The sequence below is a fragment of the Hyposmocoma kahamanoa genome, unplaced genomic scaffold (assembly GCF_003589595.1).
Source record: "Hyposmocoma kahamanoa isolate Upper Pololo Valley unplaced genomic scaffold, ASM358959v1 296, whole genome shotgun sequence".
Taxonomy (NCBI): Eukaryota; Metazoa; Arthropoda; class Insecta; order Lepidoptera; family Cosmopterigidae; genus Hyposmocoma; species Hyposmocoma kahamanoa.
This window is the reverse complement of record NW_020653780.1, coordinates 274,430-295,414: the sequence shown is the minus strand read 5'-3', so window position 1 is coordinate 295,414 and position 20,985 is coordinate 274,430. Positions and strand designations below refer to the sequence as shown.

At 37.5% G+C, this 20,985-nt stretch overlaps 1 long non-coding RNA gene across 1 annotated transcript; it reads left to right on the top strand.

Moving 5' to 3' along the window:
- Nucleotides 1-4,125: 4,125 nt before the first annotated feature.
- On the top strand, nt 4,126-13,146 carry LOC113229288. The gene is made up of 3 exons (XR_003310399.1): nt 4,126-4,229; nt 11,306-11,415; nt 12,719-13,146. It is a non-coding gene; the product is annotated as an uncharacterized LOC113229288 (long non-coding RNA).
- Nucleotides 13,147-20,985: the final 7,839 nt, after the last annotated feature.

The following is a 20,985-nucleotide window of genomic DNA, read 5'->3' as shown; positions in this document are numbered from 1 at the left end:
TAAACAGATTTTTTAATATAGATAGACAAGCGTTTGATTACAATCTCGTCAGGTGCTTCACTTTGGTCTTGAAGATATCCAGTTTGTATTGCAAACTATCGCCTCGACGGTGAAGATGCATGAAACGCTGGCGCACGACGCCGGCCTGCCGCGCCGGAACGCTTTGTGCAATTTAATATAGAACATATTATTTCCCGAATAAAGAATACATTTCTTCTAACAAAAGAGTAAAGCCGCGCCGTGACGTGCCACACCCAGCGGCGCAAATTGTCGTCTGCAGCTCGTGCCATCACGGGGAACACAAAGTGTAGCTTAGATTTTCAACAATAAGGTGTATTTCTTTGAAAGTCAGACAGCTGAGTGACGTCGGAATGTGTAGCGTGAACTTTGAAAATTGCAATGCAATGTATAACTTCATATCTACTTAGTAAGATAAACATGTGTCAGTGGAATCTGGTTCACGAATGAATGGTCGATTTTAAGCAATTTGTAGATTTCACATGCAAATACTATATATGTTCTTATATTCTAGATTCTTTTTCATTCTTTGGTAAATATATAGCCTTTTCTTGTAGACAATAAGGTTTATGTTGTGTATAATTTGAATGCATCGTATCACGTCTGCGACAATGTGAGGCGACCTTTACGACGCAATTCGCAATCAACTTGCCTCGCGCCTCGCCGCTATCGGTGGATTTCATTTGTTACTTAAACTCGGCCTGGGGAAATATACTTGCTACACAAAGATTATTATGACGTGAACAGGTTTATAGGTAGGTATACATATAAACATGTAACTTTTGGGATTACTCGTAGCGCGTGACCGAAAAACGCCATGACGGCCGTGAAGACGCTGGATATAATAATTTTATTCGTAATTTTATAGAGCAAGTACTTAATGTAATTGAGATCGCGCGTGCGTTACAGGCTTGCTATGTGGTGAGTTAGATTATTACTCACTTCACTCACAAACGTATTGTGACATACATGTGACAAAGAAAACATAACAATATGCTAAGGAGAGTCACCGGAGATTAAGCGGGAAAAACTATTTTTCTAGATGAAATGGTTTAGATATGTACTATTAAATAACGCTCTTACAAAAACATATGGTACACCTAAGGATATTTCCTGAAGAGTGTGAGTTTTTTTTTATAATATCAAGTGACGGGACGAACAAGTCGTGCGTCAGATAGTAAGCTGCACGCCTGTCTCCCTGAGACGTATGTTGACAAGTCTCATGTGCCTGTAATTTCACCAGCACCACTACCGTTCGAAACCGGAACACAGGACATTACTGTTTGGCAGTAGAAATAGGTAAGGATTTAGTTTGTACGTTACACAATTGACCATAAAGTTCATTATGCTATGTATACAATACCGTTACAAAAATTCGCTTTCATTCCATTCCACCGCAATGCAAATTGGTTTATTATGGTCAAATGTGATCAAACGTCACAAGTGTTTTTATCACATGAAAGTAATAAAAATAAATTAATAAAAAGTGCATATTTTATTGATATAATTTTTTTGTTAGACGCCTTACAACATGTCATGACAGCGATACATAAATCTTTTGTGGATTTCATTCGCTGTGTTTTGTATTTTTTTGTAAACTATTTTACTTTTGAATAAACAATAAGTAAACGAAAATAAATGATTCTCCACTAATTCATTTAATTACTACATTAAATTTATTGTACTGATTGTTATCAAATTGACTACATTAAAAAAGTGGTAGATTATCGTGCGTGCGTGCGTGCGTGCGTGCGTGCGTGCGTGCGTGCGTGCGTGCGTGCGTGCGTGCGTGCGTGCGTGCGTGCGTGCCTGTGTGCGTGCGTGCCTGCGTGCGTGCGTGCGTGCGTGCGTGCGTGTGTGTGTGTGCGCGCGTGTGTGTGTAAGTGCGCGCACGTGTCTGTTATATTAATCAACAAACATTTAAAATAATTTTAGGATTATTTAGAAACCTGGCATAAAAAAGCACCGATTTTCTTTGTCAACTCTTGTGACCTGCTTTATCAGCATCCTTGTTCTTATTTTCAATTTCATGTAAACTGATCCTATAAATTTTAAAATCGCTGCCCAGACGGGAAGTCGGATCGAAATCGCGGCGGTGGGCAGGAAATTGCTCATTCTCACGCGACCGACCGCCGCCTCACTCTGGAGAATCCGCTCTAATGGAAAAAGTTAAAAAAATATACAAAACTTTTTTTATTACTACGCCCGCGCTCCTCCAACTTAATACTGCAGTAGTAGTTATAACCAGTATTCTTCGTGAGACACAATTGTTAAACTTTAACTCGAACACACTTTTACAATCATAGTTTTCTGCCATTTTAGCCAACTTTATTGGTTTAAAAGTAGAAAAATAACACATATATTTTACGTTACATAATGTATCACGTATAACGTAAAACAAAAAACTCAATTTTATAAGGGCAGTTGAGCTCCATCCATCTTACCATTTTTGCCGCTAAGCAGTAATGCGAGCATCACTGTATTTCGGTTTTCAAGGGAAAAGGTGCAGGTGAAATTACAGGCACGTGAGACTTGTCAACTTATGTCTCAGAGTGACGGGCGCAGAGGCAGTGCCGCTGAACTCTTTGTGATTTAAAGCTCTGAGTGGCACTGCAACAGGTCTGGCCACATGGTATTGCCTATTAGGTACACGACTTGTTCGTCTCGGCACTTCATATTATAAAAAAAATTAAATGAACACTGGTTTCGAGGTATTAGGTTTTCGCAATTGGAAATGAAACTATTTTTTCGGATCTAAGTCGCTTGTACAATCAATGCCCTAAGATAACTGATCTGGTTCATGGGAATCTACTCTCATATGATTTCAAGCATCGAGTTATGTCAAGTATGAAGCTTCATTCACATCATGCATCTTTTAATTTGGTCGAGTATTACTTCTTGACAGTAATTGTTTCGGACGGATGTCGGACGAAGTATGGGAGGTAGACCCCCTGAGCAGATCTGTGTGAAGAAAGACAACTGTACTTGTTTTTGCAGACAAACCAATGTTTCTAACACAGTCATTCAGCTATGGTAGACCTGTAAGGATCTCGGAACATTGGTTTGTTTGAAAAAAGAGCCGAAAGTATAGTTTCATTACCAAGAATAGGTCTGCTTCTCCTTCTTATTGTATTAATAGCATACAGGTACCTTTCATACACCCTTATAAGTATACTGAATTGATCAGTGATGAAGTCATAAAATAATAATATGTAAACAAATTACTCTTAAAACAAATAAATTTCTAAAAAAATTCATCAGCCCTCTAAAGAAAATGATAAGTAGGAAACTCTGGGGGTTCTAATTTGTAATGAAATATTTGTCAATGTTATTTTTGTTATTCAATGTCATGTCATTTATCATTAACAATATATTTATTAAAAAATGTAGCAACAATCTGGAAGACCGAAACAGATCACACTCACGGGTTTTGGTCATCCAAGTGCACAGAAGTAGTATAATAGTCGCTGTAATTTCAAGTAGCAAGAGAGCTCTACTATATCCTGTGAAAAAATTCGTCCAAGGATACTACCCTAATATCTATTTCTGCCGCCAAGAAGAAATGAGAGTATTACTACGTTCCGGTTTTGAAAATGAAACTATTTCTCTGGATTTAAATCGTGTGTACTTGATTTTTCAAACAAAGCAACATTTCGGGCTTTTTCCAGGTTGATGGTCACGGCTGACTGGCACCATGGGACCTGTAAGAGGCACGAACTTATTGTTTGAAGACACTCCGGAGCCCACTTTGCAAATGGGCCTAACAATAGGCGTTGATTCTTTTGATTTCGTCACGTATCGAATTAGTATTATCAAACAATAGACAGTCTCATTTTAGTTGATAACATAGCGAATGTTGCTTAAGCAAAACCTTTAAGCGACATAAAAAACAGCACTGAGACTGCTAGCCTTTTAACAGGCTTCAATATCTACTAATTAGGCATGACTCACACTCACGTTACAACAGGACACAGTCGCAATCTAACCTTAATAATGATACAACACGCGATAACACACCTTATGTGCGAAAATCGATAGTATCTAACATTTTACCATAGATAAAAAGATAATTTGGTATATTTAGTTTCCAATTCGTACTGATTTTTCGTCGACAGTCGTGATCGAAGTGTCGGTGTGTATCATATTTTGTTATCACACGTCATAATTCAAGTTTTGTGTTTCAAAGGATAATAAGAAATATTTAAAATGTGGTAAGTCGAAATTTCAACTACCTATTGTTTACTTTAGTAGAAAATTTACAAAATGTTCCAAAGCAGCGTATTGCAATTATACCTCTCAAATATTTAAATTAAATATTATACAACATCACTTACGTTGCTCTGATCTAAAGTAAGTAACCAAAGCACTTGTGTTATGGACCTCTGAACCAATGACGACGGTACCACAAACACCCACACCCGAAACAATATAGAAAAAAATTTTTACATTGACTCGGGCGGGAATCGAACCCGGGACCTCAGAGATGGCGAAACCATGAAAAGCGGTGTACAAGTCACTCGCCACGGAGGTCTTCATTACTCTCACCTCTTACAAAGATTTCTTATTTAAATTTTAATTACGGATAATATGAACTGTCCGCTAAGGGTGTAGCAACAATGGCGCTTAGGTTTTTTTTATAGTGGCCATCCATGTTAAAAACATTAAGCCTATTCTTAGTTACTGAAAGTTGCAGTAACAATGTAATTTCGATTCTATTATTGTATCATATTGTCCCACAATGGACCTACCGACCCGAGAGATAGGGAGTTCCGGGGAGACCATGGGTTCGCCGGTAAGACCAGGGTACGGCAGGCGTTCGGGCCAAGCCATTCGCCAGTGATACGCCTTCACGGACGTCTCTGGTGAACACCGACTTGGGTATGGACTCGCCGGGGTTTGTGGTGAGTGGCAGAGATGGACATGTTCGCCCACTCCGGTGGTGTGTGACCGGGGCGTCTGCCTCATGCACGGCTAGCTCGTCTTAGTAGCGGTCTAAACGAAGGCCTAAGGCGAGGAGAGGCGCGGGACACGTAAGTTGTCCTTTAAGTTGGAACCGCACATTGTCGCAGGTCGCTATCTTCGTCGTATTAGCCCGGAGAGCTAATAGAGGAAGAGCTAGACATTCTCCAGTCCCTCCAGCTGCGTAAGTTTCTGGGAACTAGAGAGACGCTTCGGTGTGGGAAAGTGAACATGCTTACAACTCCGCCACCAAAGAGGAGATTTGGTCGTGGACTTTAGAGCCAACGGCTTAGCGGTGGCAACCATTAGTTATGCAATGCGTAACGGGAAGTGAACGTGCCTACAGCTCCGGTACCTATCTGAAAAATAAGGAGCGTACTGCACATACAGTGTACTGCACATACCCGGGGTGTGTGCACACCCATTACTGTGTTCTGGTTTTGAAGGGTAAAGGTGCTGGTGAAATTACAGGCACGTGGGACTTGTCAACTTATGTCTCAGGGTGACTGACGGGCGCAGTGGTAGTGCAACTTAGATCTTTGCAATTTAAGGCTCTGAGTGGTACTGTAACTGTTATGGACAAGCATGTAGCTTACCATCAGGCGCACGACTTGTTCGTCCCATCACTTGACGGTGTAAAAAAAAAATAGTTTGTCAAAAAAAAAAGAAAAAAGACTATCCTGAAGTGTACTGAGTAATTCTCTTCGAAGATTACGATACAGCTATAGCGATGTAGCAAGTAAGCAATAAGCTATTCGAAGGTGACGAACATGTTCTTTGTGACTGCGACCAATATACAGGCATACGTACAAACTAAGTTACGTGACCGCAATATATTGAGATGTGACAATGTCACCACTATTAATGCCTTTAATCTAGAATTTTTGTTCATTGTAATCTTATCAAATTGTTTATATCAATGATATTGATATTAACAATGTTTCGTAGTCATACAGAAAACTCATGTAATAATTTTGTAAACATATGTACCATTTATTGTTATAAGTATCAGAGGTCTAATTGTACTATTTTTTTTAAACCACTGGTCATTGTAATTCCTTTAAGATTATATTGCAATTTTGATAATATTTATTTACTATTCTGCTAAAAATCTAAATGCAATGGTAGTTAAATCTCAATGGAGTGTCAGTGGAATGGCAGGGTTGATGATGATAATGATGATGATGATGAATGATGTTGATCAATGACCGATTGCCTTACTAAAACTACCATGGAAATTACTATGCTTATCTAAATTTTATAACGTTTAATCAGCAATTTAGTCTACAAATTAAATATACATATAATATTAACACCCTGCGCTATCGACGTGCCATCGACTCGCTTGAAGAGTAAAATACCAAAAAATTGCAATGGCAGTTGAATAGACTTGATGACTAGCTACTGACAAGCCGCTACTCTTTTTAGCAGAATACCACAAACTCCACTCTATCTACACAGAACTGAGATGATTTCAAATTAGCAGACTTGGACCCCAGTCGTTTATACACTGTTTCAATTTAAAATCGTTCTTACTTCTATACATATATTGCTATCACGTTTACTTAGGCTTTGTTTCTGATGATTACCTATCAGTAGTCCGAAATGACATTTTCCAGAAATAGCGTTTGGTCGAAATTTTATAACCTCGAAAGTAATTTTGATAAGAAAATGATTTTTTCTTATAAACCTTTTCTTTATTATTATCATGAGGAAAATGCGTTACGCATTCCCCACCGCCGGGAGACGGCGGGGATATGTGGGACTCTCTCCTGGGGACTATGTCGGTCCCCAAGAGCATACCCACTAATAACCTCACGATGCTCCTCCTCGATCCCCCCTCGGCGGGGAATGTCCACGGCGATGCCCTGGAGGATTAGGGGCATCTGCCGTCTTCGGTGGCCTGTGCAATGCAGGGGCAGGGCCTCCCAACCTAACTCCCTGCTGGCCTCCACGGATGGAAAGGAGGCTATCGGCGTAAGATCTCCTCGTCCGCCCTGGTCGCCGACGCCGAATCTGGTTCGCAAGAGAGTCATCCTGGCGGGCCCGTTCGGCGGTCTCCTTTTGCGACATGACATCTTCGCAAAAGGTGACCATTGCTTGCCACGACCTCTCGCTTGTCAGCATGACTTTAACCACACTAGGCAGCGAGAGGTCACTTCCCATCTCCGCCACGAGAGTGGTCCGCCGTCCGGGCGGAGACTAGAGTGTCATCTGCGTAGCAGATGACATCCATTCCAACGGGGAGAGATCCTCGGAGCACGTAGTCGAATTAATTAATTATTATATTTATTTTAAACTAATTAATTATTTACTTTATATATATATTTTTTTAAATTATTATTATTATTATTATCAATTTAGTTAAGATATATATGCCGCAGTTAACGTATATAATGCACATAACCTCAACAATTACACAACCTGCATATAATAAACCAACGTTCACATACTAAATCCTGGATAAACAAAGTTTCATGTTATACGGTTAAAACTAGGACGGAATTAGACAATTCGAATTTTCCATCGCATTCAGTCTAATGAAGTTATAGTAACCAGTGCTTATATAGATCAACGCTCACATACTCACTAAGCATCGGTTCAAATGAACTTGAAATGTTTTTCCCTGTTTACAAGTACACTGCGCAGCGACTGAGCGCCCTGTTTTCATTTTAATTGTACTATTGTGTCTTCTAAAGTGTTTATAGTTAGAAGTTGCACTTAAGCCCAATTTTAAATAGGTCGTTTATCTACAAGGCGTTATGATATATGTATCATAATGCATCGTATCGATCGTAGCGCTGCAAGTGAGCGACTACGTTTGATATATTTTAATATATATCGACACTGGAGAGGCAAAATGTCTAACGTGCATTTGGAAAATATTACAGGAGAGCGATTTAAAGTATTTATTTAAGATAAAAAATATACATAACTAACTCTAATTTTATTTGTTTGTTATATGGAAAACTGAAACTTTCTAATTTTTAATTTAAAAAAAAGGAAATATTTGCTCGCATGTTATGCTAATTCAAAGAATTAATAGACTGTCTGGAAACCCAAGGGCTGGCAGTTACCTTGACGCGGGGACCCAATTTTATTCATATAATTTAATCCTAGTTTTTAGTTTCTAGTATTTAAGCTTTTATTGTACCTTACCTGTACACTTATGAAAATCAATATATTGAATTTTAACGATGTATAGGTAATATAGGTATTTATCCGATAAGCACCTCAGTGAAAGCTGATTATATTTAGCTTGATTCATTGTTGAATATCATGATTAGCTTTCTTAGAACAACGCCAACGCATCAAAAACTGTATTTCAAGCCTTTATAGCACAATCTGTGTGAAGTAAATGACAAAATAAATAATCGACATGACGTGATAGCCAAGTGTGAAAATAGAGTTAAAATTCGTTACAAAATTAAATGGTTATTATGGGCATTCAGAAATGGGGTGTACTGTCGGACTGCCGTTTCTTCTCAAGTATTAATACATAGTAATCGCCCCATCAACCCTCTACCCCTCTGCCATTTACTGCCTTTAATAATTTAATATCTCTGGCGTTAGATGAGAGATTCAAATTCATTTTTAGCATATTCATGTGAGTTGAAGCAATGTTAAATATTTTAATGGTATATATTTGCGACACACAACAGCAACTACATAATAAAATATTACAGAAGTTTGCAGAAGAGATTCTTTGGCGTTCGACATCATCATTCTGCAGTAATAACGCCAAGTTTTATTTAAAAGAATTTACAAAGTACCGGGTTTACTGTAACCGACGGTATTAATGGTCAGGGTACGAAGGGTAGTTATCATAAAAATTATCACGACTATTATCTTAAGAAATATACCTAATATATTATTATTAGGTATATTTATAGAGGACGGTTTTTGTGAAGTTCGTGGCTTTTCTACGTAATCTCTATACACCTTAACCAGCGACATTCCAACTTCTTCAACCCATCAAAAAAAATCCTTTGTCAAACTCAGAGATTAATGGTAAAAATGTCAAATGGGGCCAAATCTGGGAGTACGGAGGTGCGGCAATAGTTCATACCATAATTCTATAACTAAAACTAAAAATAAATTTTGAAAAAAGTTTTTCTTTAACCTCAAAGTCACGTATTTTTCAAACCGCCCTCGTAATGTACACAGGTAAGAATTTGTGTATGTTCGTGACAACACATGTACCAAGCATCTCAAGAACCTTGAAGCTCCGAGTTTTTCTATTTTGCTTTTTTTTATGAAATGTAAGTGCGCATTTGACCTCCATCTCACCTGACGGATAGTGACGTTGAGGTCGACGATCGAGCGTGCACATCTAAATAATGCTTATTCACTCTCGCCGTGAAAAGGTCCAAGTTATAACGTTCAGGGAACAAGTCTGCAGGCAGGGAATTCCACTCCATAGCCGTTCGCCATATAAATGTGGAAGCGTAACGCTTAGTGCGAATTTTTGGAATATCCTCCACTAATACCGAGTCACCTATAAGCCTCTTGACACACATGGGTGTTGATTGAATCCAAGGTGGCCAGTTGGTATGTAGCAGAGCCATCCCAAAAGTGGCAGCAGTACTCCATGCACGTCCAGACTTGTGCTTGGTACAGCTGGAGCAACTGTCCCGGTGTAAAGTAACGCCTCACCCTGGAAAGGATGCCAAGCTTCCTTGCTGCATTTTTGGCCTTGAATTCAATGTGTATGTACCGAAGTTCAAATTGGACGACTAGCTAGAGATGGTTGGCTGTCGGTATGGATCATCACGAAGTCGGAGTCAGCTCAAAGGGCCTCCGTTTTGTGGAGAATAGACGCGTCTGCGTTTTGGTAGCGTTAAATTTGACAAGATTCGCATCGCCTCAATCGGAGACCGCCTTGAGTGTCAAATCCATACTGCTAATCATAGACGCTCGACAAGACTGGATTTCCTCTCCACTGACCCTTGCATTGGTGAACAGATGGCATGCTCAACTGTGATGTAAACTGTGATGTGTAACATGGGAATCCAGTGCATGATCTACGAACTAGACAAATCAGATGAGTTTATTGCTTATCTATATCCAAAATAAAATATAGAATTCTTTATTTTTCCATGGTTAAAATAAGTGCGCATTTGACCTCCAACTCACGTGATGGAAAGTGACGATGAGGTCGACGATGAAGCATGCACTCTTAAATAATGCTTATTCAACCACGCCTTGAAAAGGCCCCAATTATACCGTGTAGGGTACAAGTCTGCTGGCAGAATATTCCACTAATAACCAAAGTCAAATAGTCAAAACAAAGTGAAATAATCATTTATTCCATAGGTAAAATTTTTACACTTGAAAACATTGACTTACAATTATATGGACGTCGGGTCCGCGCTAAAAAGTGTCCGAACTTATAGGGCGTTAAAATCGTATACAGAGCGTCATTCACGCTTTAGTCTTCGTTTGTTCGACTGACAGCGAAGCAAGCAAAATTAGACAGTACTGCGATGACATTACAATTTAAATTCAACGTTTTAACTTTTTCATATTCCTTTACATGTCACTACGTTTAAATAGGTTGACTTGGGACATTTTTTTCGTGGTTTTTGTATTAGACCCGTCGTCCATTTATTTGTAAGTCAATGCTTGAAAACGTCATTTTTTAAGCTACTGCTCGTTCACTATGTTGACCTTCCTGAGAAGAACGAGCAAGAAAGGGATTACTCTTTTCAACTCGAGATATGTGTGTATTCAATAGCATTTAAGTTTATTTGAAAAGAGTTTCAAATAAACTTAAATGCTATGAAATACACTTTGAATCATAATTGTGTGGAATCTAGACTCTTGTTATCTTTCCATACTTCTTTATTTAAAACAAACTCTTCAATATTGTAATATGATTTTCCAATTAAAATACTTTTAATGTAAGTTTTAAAGTTAGGAAATGATAATGTTAATATTCCAATTTTAATAACCATTCGTCATATAAATGTGGAAGCGATACGCTGCGTGCGAATCCTTGGAATATCCACAGCATAATAATAAATAGCATACTTCCTTATACTAAATAAGTACCTATATTCTGGGATATGCTCCGTTAAGGCTCAATTTATATTAGCGAATTTTAGTAAGATCTTCCACGGAATGAGCGAGCATGCGCGAGAATTCCGCGGAAGATTTTGACTCGTATCTAGTTTGTACGTTACACAATTGACCATAAAGTTCATTATGCTATGTTACAAAAATTCGCTTCCTCTCCTTTCCGCCGCAATATAAATTGAGCCTAAATGTAAGGTTATAAGTATAAATAATAATAAACGTAAAGTGACATTGTGTTTTTCTATTTCAGCTGCGTGTGTAATTTGCTGTGCAAGATCATCAGTTTCATCATCTCATTGCTGGTCATCATAGCAATAATATTAATTGTTTTATGGGTCACTAAGGTCTTTTAGTAACCTTGTAAGTATTAAAACAAATCGTTACAGTTTATCTGCAATATTGGGATTTTGCAACCAGAATTAATTAATTATTCTTGTATACTTGAAGTATCCATACCTATTTCAGGACCCTACCACATTATTGATACAGTAACAATTGCCTTGTGCCTAAGGGAGTCACCATACTTATCAACACGAAATCGCATTAAGCCAAAAAAACTTTATGTCTATGAAATAAGAGCAAAAAAGCTGTGCGCTTGGCATCAGTTTGTAAGACGCGGCTCGACGCAGGTCGGCAACAAATCTGCTTCTTGCGAATTTTCGTTCCGTACACAACTGATAACGGCTGATCGGCCGCATCTACGCCCGAACGACTTAGACGACGCGACGCCGCCCGAACCACCGTGTCAACGCCTGAACGACCGCGTCGACGGTGAATCGGCTTAATGCGACAAGCGTGGTAAAACATGATCGCCTAAGCCAATTTTGTGTTGATAAGTGCGGTGACTTCTTAAGGGTGCTGTACAATTTGCCATTTAAAATTGTGCGGTATACGTTCGCTAGTGATGACTATCACTGTAAACTCATGGTAGAAGCATTAGTTACATTGACTTGAAAAAAGAATGTAGTACACTAACATTCTTATTAAATAAAACATATATTCGAACCCCTGGTATAAGGGAATCACCGCACTTTTTAACGCGGAATCGTATCAAGCTGGTCAAAAAAATCGTAAGAGCGAAAAAGACGTTTTGCGTTTCGCATCGGCTTGTACGACCGCGGCTCGACACAGGTCGGCAACAAATCTGCTTCCTGCTAATATCCGAACGCGTCCATATGCTTACCGACGACAGCGGATCCTGGTTTAGAAGAAGCTGGCGCGACGGCGCACGAACGGCCGCGTCAACTACGAATCAGTTTAATGCGACAAGTGTGGAAACACGATTGCATCTAGACGATTCCGCGTTAATATGTTTGGTGACTCCCTAATAAAGCTACTTACATGTCAAATGTGCTTTTATCATGTGAAAATAATATAATTAATACAAACTACATGAAACAAATTATGAATACGTGAAATTTTATAGCTCTCCTATTGAAGCATAAAAAATCGACTAATGTCGTCCTTAAAATGTTCAAACCTCACTCATGAAAAGTTGTCACTTTGCACAAGTGGCCATATTACGTTAGTGTGAGATTGCGTATTTGTTTACAAATCAAGAGAGACCAATTTTCTTTTTAGCCATTGTGGTTATGCTTTCCAGTCACGTGACGTATTATGTAAGTAACAATTAATGATTTGAAATATTTTGATTTTGTTTCAGGTAATTGTTAAGAAAAAGATGACAGCTTTAAGACAAATGTGTCAGTACGCGAGTAAACTTACCATAAGGTAAGTTACCCGCGTATTTACCTTAATCTTACGTTGTAGTAGGTTTACCCGCGTACTGACACATTGATCACAAGTTCGCTCTTGTATTTATATTTTTGTGTATATAATTTTTCTTAAAATAAGGTAATTAGTCAACTTCACCCATGGCTCAACAAAAATAAATAATAGGACAATTGCTAAAGGCCAACAAGTTACTTTTGAACTAGGTCATGGAAAAGCTAGTGATGATTTCCTTGTGTAGAAGAAATTATTTCATAGCGATTTTCGTGACAGAGAATCCACAACTAACATGTTTGTCTTTACTAAAGATTTAAATCATGTATCTATGCCAAATACAATCCTTTGAGACCCATTTGTATCAATTTAAGGAATTAAATACAATATTTTTATATTACTTTTCTTTTTGTTTTTTTCTACGGGTATAATTAACACTAAGCATATAATACGTCGAGTTTTTGGACCTTCACGATTGTTATACATTTTTTCAAACAAATCAATGTTTCAGGCTCTTTGCTCCCATAGTCACGGCTGAGTGAAATGCTAAAGTTATTAATCAGTTGTTTAAATGTAAACCACCCTATTCTGAATTACAGTTATAAAACTTATTCATTTAAATACCTTATTATTAATTTAACAAAAATTATTACAGTTAAGTATTAATACAAAGATCGAACACAGAGAAGAATTCCTAAGATCTTACAGGACTCAACTTGCGTCTTTTGCCAAACCTGGACATACCAACTTAGCTATAGATCGAGTCAGCAGACCTTACATATTTCTCTGTTTGTTACAGTCTTTTGTATTGGGTTTTTTCAGCTTTTGCCACCGTAAGCGACACCTATGAGAGATCTATGAAGCTTTTCACTCAAACGGTACCTATGCAACTACCAGAAATCGACATGAGATGTCGCTGTTTGAAGTTTAATATTGATATTGCGCTACATGCAGTGTGCAGAATAATATATTTTATTTTAACAATAGCAATTAATAAAATTAATTATTATCTGCGTATATTCGTAACCTTTGTTAGTAGAATACGGAAAATTACTATATAAATCATCTGTTTTATTGTGAAATAAGTGTCTATCACGATCTTTCCGCGATACGTGAGTATGATGTACGAATGTATGTGAGAGTTACCGGTACGAAAGATAACTAAAATACATATTGTTTATGATTAATTCAGTCTGCTCATATCGTGACTCATAATTGGCGCGCCAAATAGGCTACAGTTACAGGATTTGTCTAAGTATATTATGGTTTGTACAGAGCATAGCGTGCAAATTTGTATTTACATATACAAATGTAAAGTACGTTCCACCACGGCCTTTTTTAAAGAACAGACTTCCTTCTTATTGGCACTGGCACAGGAAACTATCTCTCAGTAATTTTTATACAAAAATACCCTATCAAAATAGTAATTATGTGCAGCGCGAAAAAGGCTACGAAGAACCTTTGAGTGTGATATACGTACGTTTTAATTTTAACTGCCTATGTGGCCAAACGGTTACTAAGATGGTCTGCCACGCAGAGGTCCCGGGTTCGATTGCCGGGTCGGGAAAACTGTTTGTATGGCCTATATTTCTTTCTCTCTAGAATGGTTGTAACTTGTGGTTGTCTGTGTATGTGTGTGTCCATGGCACCCGCGATAGATTTCCATAGTGCGGGGTCATGAGTGTGTACGTTATGAATAAATATACTCAATATACGTGTATAATATTATTCACATACATTATATTACATATTATAAGATCCACTGCAACATTATGCAGATCCTTGACGCAACATGCATATAGTAGCAATATAGTACTGCCACCTTTCGTATTTCTACCGCCAAGCAGCAATGTCAACATTAATGTGTTCCGTTCTTGAAGGGTAAGGGTGCTGGTGAAATTACAGGCACATGGGACTTGTCAACTTATGTCTCAGGGTGACGGGCGCAGTGGCAGTGCCCCTTAGATCTTTGTGATTTAAAGCTTTGAGTAGCACAGCAACCGTTATGGACAGGCATGTAGCTTATAATCAGGCGCATGACTTATTCGCCCCGTCACTTGATATTATAAAAAAGTAACGATAATTTGGTCTTAGCTTGTCTTCCATGGAGCAGCCCTATATTTTTCTATTTTAGTTTTGATTATAGTGATCTCCTACTGATCTTCAGGGTATACGAGAAGGGCACTATAGCATGTAAGGAATCTTATCCATTCAAGTTCTGACCCCTGATCAGCCAGTGTACAGGATTGTCACAGACCTCTTCCATGGAGCAGTAGGACTAGCAAGGCAGGGCGCGACTAACGCGAGAGCGACATAAAGCGCGAGATACTATTATACTCGCGTAGAGCTATGTCGCGCCTTGTCGTGTTAGCCCTATAGGAACGCGTTTCAAAGACGGATTGCGGAAAGAGCCTAAGAATTAGACAATTGATTGAAGACATTAAAACCAATAAACTGAGTGATAGAGAACTTAAGGCTCAATTTACAATGTCACGGAACGGAATGGAAGCTAATTTTTGCAACCACAGCATAATGAACTTCACGTTGATTGTGTAACGTACACATTAAACAGGAGCTATGAAATATGCACGCGTCTTCCGGACAATTCTCACACGGTCTCGAAAATTCTCGCAGCTACCAGTTACGCATCGTATCCAGTTTGAACGTTAAAATATTGCTATAAATTCAAAATTCATAACGCTATGTACAATTTCGTCGATCATTCCGTTCCGCAGTTTTTTTAAAGTAATTGAACTTGCTTTCATACGATTGAACGAGCTCGCCCAGAAGAATGGTCGCCCAATGGTTTTTCTGGTCAACTAAATAATTTAAAAAATAAACTAAATAAATTATTTCACTACAATAGGTCACTGAAATATAAAAAAAAATACATCCCTGTTTAGAGCTTAGGTATTTTTTACAATAAGTTATTTTTCATTGACTTTTTGTAAAATAACTCCACTAGTTTTTTTATGATTATTAGTACAAAGATCGAACACATGCAAAAATTTCTTCGACCCGACGGGACTTGAATCCATGACCACGCTGTACGGTAACGTTGCTCTATAGCAACTGAGTTACAAGTCAAGTTATCGAGCTGACGAAATTCTCTTATGTGTTTTTGTTACAGATCTTTGTATTGGTTTTCTGCATTCGGCACCGCTAGTGACATCTAGTGAGAGATTTTAGAACCTTCAAACAAACTTCCAGGCTAGTGGAGTATAGTATAGTATAATATGTATGGTAACCCCGTACAGACGTAGCAGCGCGGTTTGTACAGTGTACCTAGTTATATATAAATGTGGATCGAAAAGCGACATCTGCGTCAGCTGTGACACCTGTAAAGATATCAGCTGCGGTGAGAGTTTTCAAATAAAATAATTTTAGTAAAATAGTTTTAGTAATTTATAGTATAGTTTATATCTCACTAGATGTCACTAGCGGCGACGAATGCCGAAAGTCAGTACAAAGATCTAAAACAAAAACACATTTAATATAACTGTTGATAAAGTACCAAAAAAAGATATCACCTGTTCCGATAAATAATGGTCGACTTAAAGCTTATAGAAATAACGTAATGCTTAAACTAACTAACATTCCGTACGTTAACGATCCCAATAAATTGTATAATTCAATTTTCAACACAGTGAAAACTGAAAGTGATAATGTTTTTGAGTTCAAATTCATAACCAAGTATAATTCATTGAAATTTAGTGATTGGCTGACAGTGGGAATCAATAAAAGTTGGCAAAGGCTATATGATCTTTACGATGAAAGGACCTATAACACTAGTAACAGTTTTAATGATTTTATTAGGAAGTATTCTAAAATGTTTAAACGTGTTTGTGTTGCAGCTAAAGCATTGTTTATAAATTAAAAAATTAAAAGCTGCGTATGCGAATGTAGTAAAAACGACTTCTAATATTATAAACAGCGAAACTGGAAGGGTCAAACCTCGTAACTTAGATTTTAAACTAAGATTTAATGACAAAATTGTAAAAACTGACGCAGAAGTTGCTAAAATATTTGAAATTTTTTTACTGACATTCTCAACCGCCGCTGAAAACTTACTAAAAGAAAATGATGCAGTTAGTATTAGTAATTTAAGGTTTCGTCATGTATTTTCAAAATCGTTAAAGCCTTTAAGTCTATAGACATAAAAAATACTGCTGACCTTGATGGTCTTTCAGGCAGAGTAATTAGTGCTATAGTTGATTGTATTGCGCCTTCTTAGCCTTTGTCTGTCCCACTGGGTCAAACGGAAGTTATTTTTTGTTCCAGGTTTTCATTCGTCTTATTTCGTTAGATTGCCTAAATGTAAGTGAAATAAGTGTATTGATGACGATTATTACTTTATCGTTAAAAATACAGAATGTTATCTGATTGTGGACGGCATATTGCTATTTTGTCATCTAATGGTAATAATCTTTCGCTTCAGAATCGACAAATGAGTCATAGTACCTACTGTTGTTGATAATTATAATTAATAATGCACTTTCCAAGTGTCATGATTTTAATCGTGTTATTATTATTTATTGGACAAAGCCAAATAAAGTACGTTTACGTAATGATTAGATGCAATAAATTCTCGCATTATGAATAATAAATTTATCAAAACAATGGAAATCCGGACTATCTGTTTGGGTCTTTTCAAATCATTAAATGAAATAATATACTCAGATCTACGTAAGAGGTATTTCTGTAGCTTTATATGCTTACACCTACCATAAAGATACATAAATACCTACCGGATATGTATGTTTCTCCCAAAAAAATCTCACTGCCCTTATTTAACTTCCATTGAGCAAAATAAATACTTTTCTCACGGAGAGCGACTCCGTCGCCGCCGGTGACAACGTCGATGCTTGGATATGCCTTTTGGGTAAGTGACCTCCTGGAACCCACCGAATTCACCGAATGTACTCCTTCAGTCCGCATCGTGGTTGCAACCCATGGTTGTGACGCTCCCCGCTACTTCCAGCAACACCGGCCCTTCAACTGCTCCTGCCGAACTACAAACCTCTGCTGCAGCCCTCGCTCCTCCACTGCCTGCGTGTGCCGTAGAACTCTCCGTTACACCCCAACCATCTACTTTACAGTTATGTAAACCGGGCCTTTCAATCATTCACCTTAGCAAACAGTACTGAGTACGACACTGAGTTTGCCCCAGAATCAGAGAATAAAAAAGTAACGAGAATTGACACTCTCCGCCCCTCCCTAGATTTAGATACCGCATTAACGCCTCGCACATTGTCGGTCATATTAACTGAACGACAACAAGGCTGTCGGCGAGCCGTTTTCGCGCTAAGACGGCTTTGATATTTAAATATTTTTCATTTATTCATTGCGAAACTTGTACGTTAATATATAACATCATTGTATGATACTATTTATAATGGTCGTAAATTGTGCAGTGTACGGCTGTTTATTATCATCTAAACGGGATAAAGATCTCTCTCATTCAGTTATTGTATTCTTCATTTATTTAGTGCAGAGTACTTATTTATATATTATATATAATTAGATAACTTATTTACTAGACGCCATAACTTCGTGAGCTAATAGACAAAGGTTCTCGAATTTTCAATTCGTATTGCCGATAAATATTATGTAGTGAATATGCCTAATTATTAACTAGGTAATGATAAACTTGGACACGCAATTTTGATACCTTGATTACCTTATTTAGAAGTATCTACCTGTCCAAAATACAACGTTTTAAGTGCTTTTAATACATTTTAAAAATAAATCTTCAATATTATTCTAGTTAGTGAATTAACGAAAATATAATATTATATCGATATGAATACCATGAATTAGGTAATAATATGAATTAGGTATTCGTTGATAATATAAGAATAAGAAAAATAGAATACTAATGGATTTTATTTTTCACAATATTGCCGTTCTGACCACGTAACGTATGTACCTAATTGTCGATAGCACCTTGTTGTATGTAGTAGTAGTAGGTAAATAACTTTCGACCGTTGTATGGAGTGTCTGGGGTGTGCCAGAACTATAGGTAGGTATGACTTGGCAAAGACCCTACCTCTATTAAAAAGTAGGGCAATAATAATAGTAATAATTTCTTTAGCAAGGCCTAACGTACAAAATACTAAATTACAAAACGTAAAAAATTAGTACTAAAGTACAAAATAGTCAACTAAAATTAAACAAGGGGCAAAATATGAGTGCAATGACATTCAAAGGATCTTGCGCTTCGTTTGAAACACATCGCTATTTCCGGTTTTTAACCGACTTCAAATAAGGAGGAGGTTCTCAATTCGACTGTATGTTCTTTTTTTGTATGTATGTTACGCGATAACTCCGGTATTTGTGAACCGATTTTCATGATTCTTTTTTGTTGGAAAGAGGGTACTTCCATAGTGGTCCCATTTCATTTTGAAGAAAATCATCCACCTTGAAGGGGGCTGTTCACGCATGAAGATTCATTTTACAAATAGCGCCTAACTTTAATTTAGGAGCAATTACTTTAATGGTTGATTTTGCTATTTCTCCAATTCAAGGCGTTTTTCTCTCAATATACTAATAATATACTTTGAGTAGTGAGAACCGATTTTTATTATCTCCAGTGTCAAGTCCTGTATAGTGGCGAACTAGGGGATATTTCAATAAAACTTAGCAAATAGACGTAATTCCACGTACTTTTGAGGTCGGTTTTTTTAGTACTCTGTATTGAGATTATTCTAAGGAAATTCCAAAGGAATTGAAAGAAATTTGTTTGATTCCAGCGAATTGCAAGCTTATTAAAGCACCAATACTCAATCCTGAAATTTGAGTATCTCTAATCTTCGTTTTATCGTATCGATAGCATACACTATAATACTTGTCATCATGGTGAAAGGTTAAAGGAAAGGTGAAAGGATTTGCCAATCGACGTAAGGTACACGCTGATTGGTTTCTCAGGTGCGCCAGACATACAGGAAAGAAATGGTAGGTCGTGCGGGGAGGCTCCTTTCGTGCACCTCAGCCATAACAAAAAATTTATAGAATAAATACCCTACTTTTTATAATAAAGTAGGAGACGTACCCCGGCATCATATCCCTCGAAATAAAAACAACCTAATACAAACGACGTCTAAATGGAAGATGCATATTATTAGTTAGTTCCGGACTTCACCCTTACCCTGTGTGCACACGACACGAAATTCATCGCGCGGCCGCCGCACGGTGACCTCTGAAGAAATATACTTTAATTTAAATGTTGTTGCCTAGTAAATAGAATTCAGATTCGTCATTAATGTACACGAAGGCGTGGCTACTGAGCGGTCGCCGCGTGATGAAATTCTTGTCGTGTGCACGGGCGCTTAGTCAATAAAAATCTATAATGAACTCCCAGAATATTTAAAAATAGAATCAAACTTCTTCATAAATACATTGAAAAAACTAAGTTATCAATGAAAGCACAACCAAATTGGAATTGTTTACAAACATGAAAGCGCAAAATGTATATTAGACTTTATGAGGTTTATAAGTATTACAGAAAAAAGTACATTAGTGCCTGGAAATAGTTACTTGTAAGTTTTTAGAAAGCACAACAGATGCAAAAAGATTATATGTGAAATTGCCTGAATATAAAAAAGGCAGAATGAAGAAAGTCGTCGTCGAAAGTTGAAAAACCCAATACAAAGATTGATAATTTGATTAACAGATACATAGAAAATATTCGACTTGATAACTCGACCTGCCTGTAGCTTAGTTGATAAGGCAACGGGGACGGAATCCCGTGGTCGCAGGTCCGAGTCATATCTGGTCGAAGAAACTTTTCTTTGTGTCCGATCTTTGTATTTAATATTTAGAGCGAACTACAATTTATCAAAGCTACTTTAATTCCTAGTGATAACAAACAAATCAACTGTATGATATGGATATTGACGGCTATTCTTTAAAATTGTTTACGATTGGCGCCATCTACCTATACTAGCAAGCATTAGTTTATAAATTGGTTTGTGACACATAACGCCATCTATTGACACGCATAGTTTTTGATTTATAACAACTAGTGACGAGACGAACAAGTCGTGCGCCTGATGCTAAGCTACACTCCTGTCCATAACAGTTACAGTGCTGAGCAGAGTTTTCAATTGCAAAGATCTGAGGGGCACTACCACTGCGCCCATCACCCTGAGAATTTTACTTCTCCGAAAACCTTTAGATTTTTATTGAATAGATTTTGTTTCATTT